The sequence below is a fragment of the Schistocerca piceifrons genome, chromosome 3 (genome assembly GCF_021461385.2).
Source record: "Schistocerca piceifrons isolate TAMUIC-IGC-003096 chromosome 3, iqSchPice1.1, whole genome shotgun sequence".
Taxonomy (NCBI): Eukaryota; Metazoa; Arthropoda; class Insecta; order Orthoptera; family Acrididae; genus Schistocerca; species Schistocerca piceifrons.
The window spans coordinates 134061108-134077800 of NC_060140.1; the positions used below are offsets into that span (position 1 = coordinate 134061108).

The following is a 16693-nucleotide window of genomic DNA, read 5'->3' on the forward strand; positions in this document are numbered from 1 at the left end:
GGGCAGAAATAAAGGACTACCGCAGTGGTCACGGTTGTTATCTGTAGAAATGCTGTATACAATTTATCCACTCAATAAGTACTTTAAAACAAATAAAATGGTATTAAGATAATACGAAAAAGGTGTCTCTTATGTATACTTTAGCTTCGTAAAGTATAGATATGAAGGTGGGCATCCATGATGCCCTTTTGCCTATGATAGTTAGAAGCCTCTTTTACGTTAAAATTTTCCGCAATGAGTAAGTTTTAGAGCAAAACCTGGTATGCAGTGTCAGAAGCCAGTTAAAAAGTGACTCTAACTATACCTCATTCATCCTTGAACGATTAGTATGTGTTGAGGAAATGGAATGTTGAGAAATAATATATAAAATAAAGAAATTTGTTTTCAAGTTTTGAAGCCACATACAGAGGACTCGCGTATATAGCGCTACTAGTGAGAGGGGAAGCTGACGTCACCTACATACGCGCGCAATTTGGCCTTTCAGTTAGTATGACAGCGCATGTTTTGTGTATTACAAGAACCACAAGCTGATCCACTTGTATGATCAGTCAAATAGAGCAGAAATGATTTTTAGATTTCCTATTTGTAATTTGGGTTTTATGTTTCCCATCGTAGTTTCTGATGATCTGAGTGTTAGTAAAAAATTATTGATTGCGTCCTGCAGAAAGTAAGGTATGATCACTCCAGACTGCAAAAATCTTGGCATTGTAGTGGAGCATCTCCAGCCGCCGTCTTCAACACACCACGTATGCCCCCTCAGCTCTTATTCCTGCCTAGCAAGTTACAGAGCTGGGGCAGGGGGTTAGTCGACTGTTCCTCTATCTTTCTTGGGCCCAAATTTTACAGGACAATCGGAGGTCAACTTCTCACAATGGCAGGCTGTGGCCATTTCCAACAACCGTTGGGCTACGACATCCCAGGGATCAAGGTGACACTACAGGTAAAACTGAAAGACTCACTGCTAGTCGACATAGAGGAACAACAGCAGGGAAGCCTTTCCAACTTAGAAGGGTCGAACATTGGTGGCAGATGTGGCATCGTCCAGAGATCATGGAGCCACACCACAGTCGACGACAAGAGTCGATACCACAGACATTAACTAGAGAGAGAGAGCTCTCTACAATCCACAACAACCAGTGGGGCTCCAGAAGACCACTTCTCCCTTTCAGCATAGCGGCGCCCACACGCTGCGGTCAATGTAGTTCGAGAACAGTTTGTGACCTCTGCTTTAGGAATTAACATCATCTAGTGAGGCAGTGTTAGTCGAAGTTTCAGTAGAGGATTTAGTTGTGTTAATTTTGAACGTTGTATTTTAAGAGAAAAGTTTGTGATTGTATGCATGAAGTGATGCTTGCATAGTCAATGACAGTTGCAAAAATTCTACTCTTTCTTGTGGCAAAAGGCTGTGTCAAGGCAAAGTAAATCTTTTATTCATTTGTCTAATAAAGTGAGCAAATGTTCGTTAATTCTCCCACAGCAATCAAAGAACCCACAGCTACGGCCAGACGAAATTAGTTTCATCTCGTCATGACAGCAGATATCCTGTCTCTTACATATACGTGGTGTCCGTTCTTTCGGAGATTTTGATGCAGCAGCCACTATTAATTAAGACACAAAAGCACTCCGTCTGCAGGCCACGAGTGGCCTATCGGGACCATCTGACCGCCGTGTCATCCTCAGTGGAGGATGCGGATGGGAGGGGCGTGGGGTCAGCACACCGCTCTCCCGGTCGTTATGATGGTATTCTTGTCCGAAGCCGCTACTATTCGGTCGAGTAGCTCCTCAATTGGCATCACGAGGCTAAGTGCACCCCGAAAAATGGCAACAGCGCATGGCGGCCTGGATGGTCACCCATCAAAGTGCCGACCACGCCCGACAGCGCTTAACTTCGGTGATCTCACGGGAACCGGTGTATCCACTGCGGCAAGGCCGTTGCCCCAATTAAGACACAAAGGAATTACAGACGTTGGCTGCGCGTAGGCATTGATTTAAATCAATGGACAAGGCTGAAAATTTGTGCTAGACTGGGACTCGCACCCAGATCTTGTGCTTAGAGGTCAGATACTCTGACCAGTAAGCCATCTGGGCACAGTGGTCATCGCAACTGCGCAGACTATCTTAGCACGCCTCCCATTAGACCCAAATTCTGAAATTATTCACATAGCACTCCTGTAGTGCCCCTTGCCCATTTTCCTCACCACTCGCGGCATTTTGCCGATTCCCGCGAGTTCGGCCGTGGTGCGTAACCGCACTGAAGAGACCATTCACCTTTTCCCATTGACTTAAATCAATGTCCACTCGCAGCCAATATCTGTAATTCCTTTGTGTGTTAATTAATAGTGGCTGATGGATCAAAATGGTGTCTGTTCTTTCGGACATGGCCAGTGATCTCTTCAATGCGAATGCACACCACGCTCGAACTCTTGCGGGAATCGGCGAAATGCAGCGAGTAGTGAGGATAGTGGACAAGGGGCACTACATCAGTTATGTGTGGATTAACTACGAATTTTGGTCAGACCGGAGACGTGTTGGGCAGTCCGTGCAGATGTGTCCGGATGGCTTAGTAGTCAGAGCATTTGCCTAGTAAGGAGGAGATCCGGGTTCGAATCTCGATCTGGCACAAATTTTCAACTTTGACCGATGATTTAAATCAATACCCACTCGCAACGAATGTCTGTAATTCCTTTATGTCTTAATTCCGTCACTTGTTCCTCTGTTTGAACGCATCTTACTGAAGGGACCTGTGACGACCACATGGTAGACGCGTGTTTCGGCCACTTCCGTCGGTCCAGCTCTCACCCGCCCACGGGACGAACAAGAGGCTACGTGGCAGTCAGCATGCAGCACTGCAGGTCTGTCACTCGATCGCAATGCACTCTGTGTCCGGTGCGATGCGTGGTCTGACTCGAGAAGCGCTCCCGCAATGTGGCATTTCGGCCTCCACTGTTACCGCCGCTGCACGTAGGAGGCGCTATTAATACCAGGTCTGAGGACGACGCCGACTGATCACCTGGTCTCTATCACAATGTCACACACCTACCTCTCACTGCCGTCCAGGGCCGTAGTTCTCTCATAACGTACACGACGTTTCAAAAAAAAGGTGCACCCTGTTTCGCAAGACTGTTATCTTCTAAACGAATTAAGATACAAACTTAGGGTGGATTTCAACTTAAGGACCGAAACTAAAGCTGTAGTTTGGTGTTAGTACTGAGTTGCCAGTTGATGCTGTTCGCGCTAACGCTCTCCGTAATGGAGATAATTCACTTGCTCTTTCGTTACACATTGTGTGTCGAGCTGAGACGGCAACGACACAGCAACAAAAGACGTTTCGCTTTTCCATTTCAAATGGCACAAGTGGCGGCGTAATTTTCGTCGACAGTGCGGTTATGCAACTCCTGCAGATCAAAGTATTCGACGACGGCGTCAGTAATTTCAAGCTTCTTACGTGGGGAGCGATACACAGGTCGTTCCTGTGTGCTTGGGCAAAACGAACCGCGCGTTCTACAGAGTTTTGCACGTAGTCCCGTCCCAGCCGGGAGTTAGCCATTCTTCGTGAGTCTGGTTGCTGTGTTTTGTGGAGAAGTTTACGTTACAGACTACAGTGTTTTAAACTTCTGTAAGCTCTTAATGACGCTAACGAAGAGCAACGTTTAGAGTCCTGCTAACAGATTCTGGGCGCGAAGTGAACGACATGTCGACGGTAAAAGTTTTGAAGATATACGTAACATAAAAGACTTGATCATTTGTAACAGATATTCATAGTAGTGTAGGGGATAGAGGCATTGAGGTACGAAGACAAAGCGTTCTGCATTGTCCAAATATTTTATTGACCTTTGTTTTCTCTAAAAGATTCTGGGACGCTTTCATTAATTTAATACAAATATGTTCTGTAATGCCCGATGTGATGTGCTTGAAAGAGCATTCCCTCTCAAGAGTAAGTTTGTTCATGTTTGTGAACATGCCTTGTACTGTGGACAAACGATATGTACGATTAGCTCTACATTATTGCCTGATTAGAACGCAATTCCGTATTTATTTATTTGTCCAAAATCTTTCTACATTCTGGGGCATATAACCCATACATAAATATTAAGTACTAGCCATTCCTGGCCAAGCGTTGCTGTGGCTGTGTATGGTGAAATGGAAGAGAAAGAACAGAGAAAGCACACTTTTCTAACATGTATGTGAAGTGGATTTACATCATAATCGCCGTCTGTCCGCTGACTCTGTCCATCTCCTCCTTCCAATTTCTCTGGCCAACTTCTCCTCCCCCTCTTTCTCCATCTCTTCTGGCCCTGTCTCGATCCATTACTACCTCCCCCCCCTTTCTGCGTCCATCTTCACCCTCTCTCTCTCCCCATTTGATTCTGTCCTCTATCTCCTCCTTTCCGCTTCCTATGTCCATTTCCTCCCTCCCCTCTGTCCATCTCCTCTTCCCCTTCTCTCTGACCTTGAGCCTGGTTTATTGTTATTATAAATTGAGATTGTGTATTAGTAGACTATTCTAATAAAAGGCAATAAGCCATAAATACGAATCCCCTGTTTCAAATGATTCAAATGGCTCTGAGCACTATGGGACTTAACATCTGAGGTCACAGTCCCCTAGAACTTAGAACTACTTAAACCTAACTAACCTAAGGACATCACACACTTCCATGCCCGAGACAGGATTCGAACCTGCGACAGTAGAGGTCGTACTGTTCCAGACTGAAGCGCCTAGAACCGCTCGGTCAAACCGGCCGGCAATCCCCTGTTTACTAACAACATTTTGCTATATACAAACGTTTCTTACTGTAACATGCAAAAAATTGAATTAGTAGGTCGAGTATTTTTTTTAGATTTTTGGTAATAGTGTTTCCGCTATATGTATCCTGTGTCCATCTGAATGTTTATTAGAGTACTAAGTAAAAACCTGAAGTAAATTGGTCAAAGATGTTTTTTGAAATTTTAGGCAATAACGATTATATATTACGCATTTATTTATACAATATATACACTGCCGGCAAAGAAATTAGTACACCTTGTAACACGACATCGATTTTGTACCGACGACATATGCCACTGGGGAGGGATAGTAGATGTACTGATAATGGTCTCAAATTTGTCTGCCAACAGATAGCGTAGTGGCATAGGTACCAGAGCGCCATCTGTGTCTACCCTTTAATAGGGAGCACTCAGACCCATTCGCCGTGTCTATCGCATCCATCTCTCGTCCCCCACATGGATCCTATACGACTTGGTTCCCTTCCCGCACCTTCGCCTTTTCCTTGAACAGTTACGGACCCTTTACACCTCCCGCAAGCTCAATCCCCCACAACCGCTCATCTCTCCCATCCTCGCCCATGCCAGCCCACTGCCGCACCTATATTCTTGCAGCCCATCTGCTCTCCATCTTCATACCCTCCATACCCTTGCCAAAGGTGGCTTCTGCCAACTCCCCCTCACTGATGATGTCCTTGTTCCGTCCATCTACCAATCCTACCAGCTCTGACTCTCCCCTCCCTTTTTTTTTTGGTCATCACTCTACTGACTGGTTTGATGCGGCCCGCCACTAATTCCTCTCCTCTGCCAACCTCTTCATCTCAGAGTAGCACTTGCAGCCTACGTCCTCAATTATTTGCTTGACGTATTCCAATCTCTGTCTTCCTCTACAGTTTTTGCCCTCTACCGATCCCTCTAGTACCATGGAAGTCATTCCCTCATGTCTTAGCAGATGTCCTATCATCCTGTCCCTTCTCCTTATTAGTGTTTTCCACATACTTCTTTCCTCTCCGATTCTGCGTAGAACCTCCTCATTCCTTACCTTATCAGTCCACCTAATTTTCAACATTCGTCTATAGCACCACATCTCAAATGCTTCTATTCTCTTCCGGTTTTCCCACAGTCCATGTTTCACTACCATACAATGCTGTACTCCAGACGTACATCCTCAGAAATTTCTTCCTCAAATTAAGGCCGGTATTTGACATTAGTAAACTTCTCTTGGCCAGAAATGCCTTTTTTGCCATAGCGAGTCTGCTTTTGATGTCCTCCTTGCTCCGTCTGTCATTGGTTATTTTACTGCCTAGGTAGCAGAATTCCTTAACTTCATTGACTTCGTGACCACCAATCCTGATGTTAAGTTTCTCGCTGTTCTCATTTCTACTACTTCTCATTACCTTCGTCTTTCTCGGATTTACTCTCAAACCATACTGTGTACTCATTAGACTGTTCATTCCGTTCAGCAGATCATTTAATTCTTCTTCACTTTCACTCAGGATAGCAATCTCATCAGCGAATCGTATCATTGATATCCTTTCACCTTGTATTTTAATTCCACTCCTGAACCTTTCCTTTATTTCCATCATTGCTTCCTCGATGTACAGATTGAAGAGTAGGGGTGAAAGGCTACAGCCTTGTCTTACACCCTTCTTAATATGAGCACTTCGTTCTTGATCGTCCACTCTTATTATTCCCTCTTGGTTGTTGTACATATTGTATATGACCCGTCTCTCCCTATAGCTTACCCCTACTTTTTCCAGAATCTCGAACAGCTTGCACCATTTTATATTGTCGAACGCTTTTTCCAGGTCGACAAATCCTATGAAGGTGTCTTGATTTTTCTTTAGCCTTGCTTCCATTATTAGCCATAACGTCAGAATTGCCTCTCTCGTCCCTTTACTTTTCCTAAAGCCAAACTGATCGTCACCTAGCGCATTCTCAAATTTCTTTTCCATTCTTCTGTATATTATTCTTATAAGCAGCTTCGATGCATGAGCTGTTAAGCTGATTGTGCGATAATTCTCGCACTTGTCAGCTCTTGCCGTCTTCGGAATTGTGTGGATGATGCTTTTCCGAAAGTCAGATGGTATGTCGCCAGACTCATATATTCTACACACCAACGTGAATAGTCGTTTTGTTGCCACTCCCCCCAATGATTTTAGAAATTCTGATGGAATTTTATCAATCCCTTCTGCCTTATTTGAACGTAAGTCCTCCAAAGCTCTTTTAAATTCCGATTCTAATACTGGATCCCTTATCTCTTCTAAATCGACTCCTGTTTCTTCTTCTATCACATCAGACAAATCTTCACCCTCATAGAAGCTTTCAATGTATTCTTTCCATCTATCTGCTCTCTCCTCTGCATTTAACAGTGAAATTCCCGTTGCACTCTTAATGTTACCACCGTTGCTTTTAATGTCACCAAAGGTTGTTTTGACTTTCCTGTATGCTGAGTCTGTCCTTCCGACAATCATATCTTTTTCGATGTCTTCACATTTTTCCTGCAGCCATTTCGTCTTAGCTTCCCTGCACTTCCTATTTATTTCATTCCTCAGCGACTTGTATTTCTATATTCCTGATTTTCCCGGAACATGTTTGTACTTCCTCCTTTCATCAATCAACTGAAGTATTTCTTCTGTTACCCATGGTTTCTTCGCAGCTGCCTTCTTTGTACCTATGTTTTCCTTCCCAACTTCTGTGATGGCCCTTTTTAGAGATGTCCATTCCTCTTCAACTGTACTGCCTACTGCGCTATTCCTTATTGCTGTATCTATAGCGTTAGAGAACTTCAAACGTATCTCGTCATTCCTTAGTACTTCCGTATCCCACTTCTTTGCGTATTGATTCTTCCTGACTAATGTCTTGAACTTCAGCCTACTCTTCATCACTACTATATTGTGATCTGAGTCTATATCTGCTCCTGGGTACGCCTTACAATCCAGTATCTGATTTCGGAATCTCTGTCTGACCACGATGTAATCTAATTGAAATCTTCCCGTATCTCCCGGCCTTTTCCAAGTATACCTCCTCCTCTTGTGATTCTTGAACAGGGTATTCGCTATTACTAGCTGAAACATGTTACAGAACTCTATTAGTCCTTCTCCTCTTTCATTCCTTGTCCCAAGCCCATATTCTCCTGTAACCTTTTCTTATACTCATTCCAATACAACTGCACTCCAGTCGCCCATGACTATTAGATTTTCGTCCCGCTTTACATACTGCATTACGCTTTCAATATCCTCATACACTTTCTCTATCTGTTCATCTTCAGCTTGCGACGTCGGCATGTATACCTGAACTATCGTTGTCGGTGTAGATCTGCTGTCGATTCTAATTAGAACAACCCGGTCACTGAACTGTTCACAGTAACACACCCTCTGCCCTACCTTCCTATTCATAACGAATCCTACACCTGTTATACCATTTTCTGCTGCTGTTGATATTACCCGATACTCATCTGACCAGAAATCCTTGTCTTCCTTCCACTTCACATCACTGACCCCTACTATATCTAGGTAGAGCCTTTGCATTTCCCTTTTCAGATTTTCTAGTTTCCCTACCACGTTCAAGCTTTTGACATTCCACGCCCCGACTCGTAGAACGTTATCCTTTCGTTGATTATTCAATCTTTTTCTCATGGTAACCTCTCCCTTGGCAGTCCCCTCCCGGAGATCCGAATGGGGGACTATTCCGGAATCTTTTGCAAATGGAGAGATCATCATGACACTTCTTCAATTACAGGCCACATGTCCTGTGGATACACGTTACGTGTCTTTAATGCAGTGGTTTCCATTGCCTTCTGCATCCTCATGTCGTTGATCATTGCTGATTCTTCCGCCTTTAGGGGCAATTTCCCACCCCTAGGACAAGAGAGTGCCCTGAACCTCTATCTGCTCCTCCGCCCTCTTTGATAAGGCCGTTGGCAGAATGACGCTGACTTCTTATGCCGGAAGTCTTCGGCCGCCCTCCCATGCCCCCGCTTTCCCCCCAGGGCTTCCTCTCTCCCTCCTCACCTTCCTTTTACCCCCCTCCTCTCTCCCACATCTCCCACTTCCACCCACCTTTCTGGGCTTCCTACCCCTCCCATCTCCCCTCCCCCCACTCTGCCTTCTTTGTCCCACTGGCTCCACCCCGCCCCCCTCCTTCCTGCCCTCCTACCTCTCCCTTACACTAGGAGTCAGTGTGTTTGTGAGTGCTTCGCCGATGATTGTCACCAGTGTTTCCGTGTGTCAGTGTTTCACCATTGTGTGCTACAGTGTTTTCATCGATGTTCTCCTACATTCGCATGTCCAAGTGGATGTCTTCATCTTTGTACTGGTGACACCCTTTGTGTACTGTGCCTTCCGTCGAATGACTTCTAATATATCATGTAATGTTCATCATGTATTACCATGCTTTTTATGTTTTTTTTTCTATCTGTTGTATCTACTGGCCGAAGAGCGGCGTATCTAGGCCGCTGCCAGCCCGCCTCATCTGAGGTATGAAATAACAATAAAGGGAAAAAAACCAGAAGGCTCAGAGTGGTAAGCAACATGTGAAGCAAGCTGTCACTAATACTACACAGACTCGGTTGTGCTTCCTACAGCCAACTTAGCGAGTTTGAAAGGGGTCGAATTGTGGTCTTCAGCGATGGAAGTAGGTTCTACCTGCACACGAGCGATGGTTGTTTGCATGTACAACGTAAATCTGGTGAGCGCTGTCTCGTAGGGCTCATTCATCCAATACACAATGGTCTCATTCCTGCTCTTATGGTCTGTGGTGCGATAAGCTACATCTGTCATTCACCTTGCTGTTCTAGAGAGAATGCTAATCAGCGCTCGTTACTTGTAGAGTGTTGTTCGACCTGTTCTTTTGTTGTTCTTGCAGCAGGGAGGAGATGAGTTGTTCTAACAGGATAATGCTCGTCCACACACTGCCCGTGAAACTCAACATTCTCTGCAAGACGTGCAGCAAATTTCCTGGGCAGCGCTACCTCCAGACTTTTCTCCAATCGAGCGAGTGTGGGATATGGGACCAGAAGTGGCTCGCGCGCCTCGTCAATCAGCTCTTACAGAACCACGTGACAAGTCGAGCAGACGTGGCATAACGTATCGCAGGACAGTGTTCGGCATCTGTACGATCGATTGGGAATCAGAGTCCTTGCCTGCGTTGCCACCCATATGTTTGTTTCAGCATGGGTCGATACTTGATACCTCAGAACTGCTTGTACTGTTGATCTGTAAATGTAATCATTTCATATACTCCATACGCACTGTCGAAACCATGAATCTAAAAGCGTGTACTAATTGTTTTACGGACGTTTATCATAAAATAGGTATATAAAATCACGTGCATATTCGGCTTCAACGTTGTGTAAAAATTTCTAAGCAATCGGTGGTTTTGAAGAAACTAACACTTACATTTTTATTTATATAGACATAAATGTGCGTCTGTACAAAATATTTTGTAAAATATCGTAATGCTTGACGATACTGAATTGTAGCGTACGATTCCCTTTGAAGCTGCTTTGCCTTATCTTTTCTTTGGCACATAATCCAACATGCTTTAAATATTGTTTTTGGCCCTCAGTTTATGGTATCTTTTCAGGAGCTTGTCATTTGTGTTGAAATCTCTGACGTGATAATCATCGTATATGTTCTCTAGTGTGTTGTCATCAATCACCGTGATGACATTTTCGACTTGACACGCGAGTTCGGATGGCAGTCATTATAAGAAAGGTTCCGACGAATGCAATTTCGATGTTCTCTATCTTATATTTTATATTGCTTGAAGAAATACACGTCTAGAAGTTGTGGAATGATTTTTAAAACTACATTTTTTTTTCATTTAGAGGCTTCCAATAGCACTTGTGCATCCTTATGTCCAGACCAGGAATCACAAGATACTAGTGACTTTTCGGTAAGTGTGAATTCAAAACTGACAGAAAAGCCTCTTCAGATGTACTTTCTTTATCTTCCCGCTCACACTTGCATTTACGACGATATATGGAGCGAGCGTTCTTGTATTTCACTTGACACGTGGAGTCCAAACTATCCAATTGGTTCTTAGAATCACATACAGAGTTTGTCTGTCAGTCGTCCATCCAGTGTTACAGCAACACCGAGCAGCTGTGTGTTGCATTAACTGACGGTAACATCGAGACAGTGCTTCGCTCCCCTTTGATGGATAGCGTTCTGTCGGAAGAAAACTCGAAGCTGAACTTACTCTGATGGTAGTTCCATGCAGAACCCATCTAAATGTTTTCTGTCGTGATATGTCCACTGCCGCGCGGGATTAGCCGAGCGGTCTCAGGCGCTGCAGTCATGGACTGTGCTGCTGGTCCCGGCGGAGGTTCGAGTCCTCCCTCGGGCATGGGTGTGTGTGTTTGTCCTTAGGATAATTTAGGTTAAGTAGTGTGTAAGCTTAGGGACTGGTGACCTTAGCAGTTAAGTCCCATAAGATTTCACACACATTTGAACATTTGGTATTTGCATTGGCTTCAGCAACAAATGTTTGAGCTGTTTGAATCATCTCTTCTCCATTGTCCTTATCTTTCCATGCTTGGAGAATAGTTACAATGCATGATGTTACCATAAACTCCTTTTTCAAATTAATAATAAATTCCAGCGACGTTGTAAAGTTTGTACGCCAGAGATATGCTGTTACATCCAAAGTCCAATGTTGTAAATGCCGGTAATGAACGGAAGAGCCACATTCTCGCGCTTCATCAAATCTCACCATAACATCGATAATGTTCAAAAAATTGTGTTTTTTTGAGAATACAGGAGTGAGCGTTACCGCTTTGACACGTAGCGAGCGTCGTAATAAAATAACACAACTGATTGTAAACGACAGAATGCATTTTCATTATAAAGAATCTATCTTTCCACTTCTTTTCAGGAGAAGGTTGGAATTCAATTTCAATGCTTCCATCGCCTCTCCTCGAACATGCCGTATCACTACCTTTTGCAGTGTGGTGTTCGTCATTATCATCACTAGCATAATAGTTATTTGTTAGGGTTACAGCAGTATCCTTTTCTAAGTATTAATAATATTTTTGCACTATAACAGATACCAGAAACCATGCGAATGATTCATCTTTTATACTAACTCCATCATCACGAAGAAAAATTCATCGTAACTTCATCTCAACCAGTCACAGTCATTAGCAGGGCCGATTACCAATCGCCTGCGCCTCTGACTATTCACTACACAAATAACTTCACAAAATGCAATTTCGCACAGATACTGCACCGCTTCTACTGGCATCAACCGGCATAGCGACAAATTCGAATTCGGCAAGGTATACACAGCCGCATCCAGTGGATGACTATAGAGGTTTGCAGGTAAACGAATATCACCGGTGCAATAAGGACCCTTTAAATGGGCGCTCGGGACGGTGTTGTAAATGTGTTTGTTCCACCCCAAATACTTTCCTTGTAAGTTGTTCGTAATTATAGTCCCTTGGTATTTAGTTGAATCGATAACTTTTAATCTGTGTGATTTATGGTGAACCCGAAATTTAACGTATTTTTTTAGCGCTTATGTGGGGGGCCTCACAGTTTTATTGCTTAGGATTAACTGCCCGTTTCTGTACCCTGCAGATATCTTGTCTAAATCACTTTACTATTCTTTTTGTTCTTCGTATGGCTTAACTACACGGTAAACGACGGCTTCACCTGCAAACAATTAGAGAGAGCCGCTAATATTCTCTCCTGAATTGTTCATGTGCATTAAGAACAGCACAGGGCCTATAACATTTCGTTGTCGAACCACAGGTTTCAGTTTCGTTAGATAGATAGATGATTTTGCACATGCACGCAATTTTGACTGGAAGCTGCTTGTGAGGAACTGTGCCAAAAGCCTTGTCGAAATCTAGAAATCTGTACCATCTGGAGATCCGCTGTCGACCCATGCTTATCGTAAGAAAACGCGGCATCGATTGGAAAGAAAGCAAAAAGTGGGAGTGAGAGTTGTTGGAGTGTGTAGGAAGAGGAATCACGCGAGGATCTTGGCTTTCACCTATGGCGTTTAGCATCTACAGAGCAGTGCATATGGGAGGCAAAAGGATGGTTTGTATACGCTTGCTGACAACAGGCCGGTGTTGGCAGAATCCAAGAAGATGCTCAATGGAATGGTGGAAGACACGCATACCAACTGTGAAGAATTCAAAATGAAAATAAACAAGAAATAGATGAAAAACATGATGGTGGGACAAAAAGAGCCGAAGCCCAAATCACTATAGCTGGAGAAAAATTAAAACAGATTGCAAAATGTAAGTACTTGGGAAGTATTTGAAAGGTGAACCTAAAATGTGACACAGAAATAAGATCGACAATAGCGATGCCAAAAGAGGCGTCAAAAGAACAAGCAAATTGCTGTGTGGGCCACAGAAAGAAAAAACAACAGGAAAAGACTGGCCAAAAGCCAGACATCAAGGCGACTATAGTCATGGGATACCCACTAATATCGTGTAGGGCCTCCTTTAGCCCGGTGTAGTGCAGCAGCTCGACGTGGCATACACTCAACAACTCGTTGGAAGTCCCCTGCACAGATACTGAACCATGTTACCTCTACAGCTGTCCATAATTGCGCCAGTGCTGCAGATGCAGGATTAAGTCCCGTAAATGTTCGACGGGATTTATTCCGGGCGTTTTGGTGGCTAAATCATTTGCTCGAAGTGTCCGACACGTTCTTCAAACCAATCGCGTACAATTGTGGCCCTGTGACATGGCGCATTGTCGTCCCTAAAAATACCATCGTTGTTTGTGGAACATGAAGTCGTTGAATGGTTGCAAATGGCCTCCAAGCCGAACATAACCTTTTCTATTTAATGTTCGGTCCAGTTGGACCAGAGGACCGAGTCCGCTCCTTGCAGACAACAACCCACACCATTATGCAGCCACCACCAGCTTAGACAGTACCTTGCTGACTTACTTGAGTCCACGGCTTCGTGGGGTCTGCGCCATACTCGAACTCTACTATCAGCTTTTACCAACTGAAATAGGGACTTACCTGACCAGGCCGCGGTTTTTCAGTCGTCTAGGGTCCAACCGATATCTTCACGAGCCCAGGAGACGCGTAGCAGGCGATGTCGTGCTGTTAGCAAGGGCACCCGCGTCGGTCGTCTCCTGCCATAGCCCACTAACGCTAACTTCCGCCGCATTGTCCTAATGGGTACGTTCGTCGTACGTCCCACAGTGATTTCTGCGTTATTTCAACCAGTGTTTCTTGTGTATTAGCACTGACAATTCTACGCAAACGCCGCACGTCATGGTCGTTAAGTGAAGGTCGTGGTGAGAGATAATGCCTGAAATTTGATATTCTCGGCACGCACTTGATACTGTGGATCTCGGAATATTGAATTCCCTAAAACGACTCCCGAAATGGAATGTCCAATGTGTCTAGCTCCATCTACCATTCAGCGGTAAAAGTCTGTTAACTCCCGTCGTGAGGCCATTATCACGTAACTCACCTGACTATCTATGAGAGCTCTGCCCTTTTATACCTTGTGTACGCGATAGTGTCGCCATCTGTATACATTCATTTCGCTACCCCTTGACTTTTGTCACCTCATGAATATGAAGCGTAATGTTTAGTGGTGGAGACATCTGGACATTACGGAAAGATGAGGAAAGAAAACTGGAGGCCCTGAAAATTTGATTGTGGGGGAAAGCATTGGTGAATGGCGAAAGAAGATCACTGGCAGCCGGTAGCGCTGTTGCCAGCTGTCAACTGTGAAGGTTAAGCACAAAGCAGCTGCAGGTGGAAACAATAGCTGTTTGTAGAGATGTGACAACACTGAGGCGTTGCCATAGAGAAGTATACAAATTCGGGTTACATGACTGAATGAGGTAGATATGTGAAGCAGCTAGTCAAAACCGCTGCAACTGTCAGCGAACTTCTCTTACCGACGCCGCTATTGAGGATTTGAGCTGCAGTAAAAAACGACGAAATAATGAGACGAGTGGGAGAGAGCAGGAACCTCTTAGACAAAATAAGGGAAACAAAGAAATGCTGGATGAGCCAATTTTTGAGACTGTCATACTCCAGTTCACTCATCAAAACAATAAGAATTCTGCAGTTTAATAAGAGGGCATTAGTCGGCGAATATTAAATATTTGCTTACATAATTTTGGCACGTAACGAGATTCATTTGTCAAGAGCGAATCACTCGATTTCTTCATGGTCAATCTACGGCAGATGTTGTTGATTCCAAAAAAAATTGTGGAGTGGAAATCAATAACGGGCTAAGTGGCAAAAAAATTTTTTTAAGTTAGACCCGAAAAGCCAAGCTACGTGACATTGCCAACACCCTGAGAATTGGGCTAAAGCACTACAATAAAAAGCGGGCTAAAGAACTACGTTAATTTATAGAAGTGCATATAAGGCCCGAAAGACAGCATGAGCTGAATATGCCGACCCACTGGCGAGGTTAAAGCGGGCTAAGTGCCACAAAGCTTTGTAGTTGTTTGCAGCGTGGGGCAGAGACTTTGAATGGACAGAAAAACATAAGAGGCTACAAGAATGTCAGGGCGTCAAGTAGCTAAGGACTTTGCAAAACATATGTAGAATGCGACACCTAACAATCCATTTGTGGTTATTCTGATCTAGCAAGAGGTCTTCTTTATTTAAAAAAAAAAAAAAAAAAAAAAAAAAAAAAAAAAAAAAAAAAAAAAAAAAAAACAGCCGATACCGATATCAACAGAACGGAAATGAATGACTTAACTGGTCTCATACAGATATGATTTTATGTACATAGACTGAAGCAACGAGGAAAATTTGTACCAAGGATGAGAATCGAACCCGGGTCTCCTCCTTACTAGGCAGGTACGTTAGTTACCTTTTTCTTTTAAAAAAAAATCTGTTTTTGTTCGTTATTGTTCATCGCATTTGTTCGGGGCAGACGTCCCGTGCCACCTGCTCAAGTTGATCGTTGATCCATTCGTTTATTTTAAAAAAAAAATATTAATACAGAGAGCAGCTAACCCTCTGACCGAACACGCTGAGCTAGTGTGCTGGCAGACCACTAAGCCACAACTGCGCAGATTACCCTGGCACGCCTACCTTCCCGATACAAATTCTCACTGCCGCCCCAGTCTACTTTAAATTTCTCCTTACACACGAACAGAATCATGTTAGATGTTGAGGTGCTATTACAGAACACTGTGAGCCCCGGCAATTCTGTTCGTGTGTAGATTGGGCGTCAGTAAGAACTGGGATCGAAGGAGTGGGGCGTGCTAGGGTAATCAGCGAAGTTTTGTGAACCGCTGTACCAAAGTGGCGTAGTGGCAGGAGCAGGAGACCTGAGTGCGTTTCCCGGCCTCGGTGTAAATTTTCACTCGCCGCTTCAGTCTACGAGGTGTGGCTAGAAAAAAACCGGACTAGTACTGGTGAAACAATAAAACGAATGCAATAAGGCTGAAAGTCGCGTGGCCTGTCACGTGACTCTCGCTCCGCCTACTGCTCGAGTTTCATCTGCCTCCTGCACTCAGTCTGCCCGTGGCGTCTGTTTTAAGTAGTTGACGTTTTGTCTGTGCGTCGGAAAATGTTGAGTGTACAGAAAGAACAGCGTGTTAACATCAAATTTTGTTTCAAACTAGGAAAATCTGCAAGTGAAACGTTTGTAATGTTACAACAAGTGTACGGCGATGATTGTTTATCGCGAACACAAGTGTTTGAGTGGTTTAAACGATTTAAAGATGGCCGCGAAGACACCAGTGATGACACTCGCACTGGCAGACCATTGTCAGCAAAAACTGATGCAAACATTGAAAAAATCGGTAAACTTGTTCGACAATATCGCCGTTTAACAATCAGAGCAGTGTCTGAGTTAACAGGAGTTGACAAGGAAAGTGTTAGGTAGATTCTTCATGAAAGTTTCAACATGAACAAAGTGTGTTCAAAAATGGTTCCAAAGTGTCTCACAATTGAACAGAAGGAACGCCGAAGA

The 16693-nt window shown here is 44.0% G+C and overlaps 1 pseudogene; it reads right to left on the reverse strand.

Moving 5' to 3' along the window:
• Positions 1–1819: 1819 nt before the first annotated feature.
• On the reverse strand, positions 1820–1937 carry LOC124790711 (annotated as a pseudogene).
• Positions 1938–16693: the final 14756 nt, after the last annotated feature.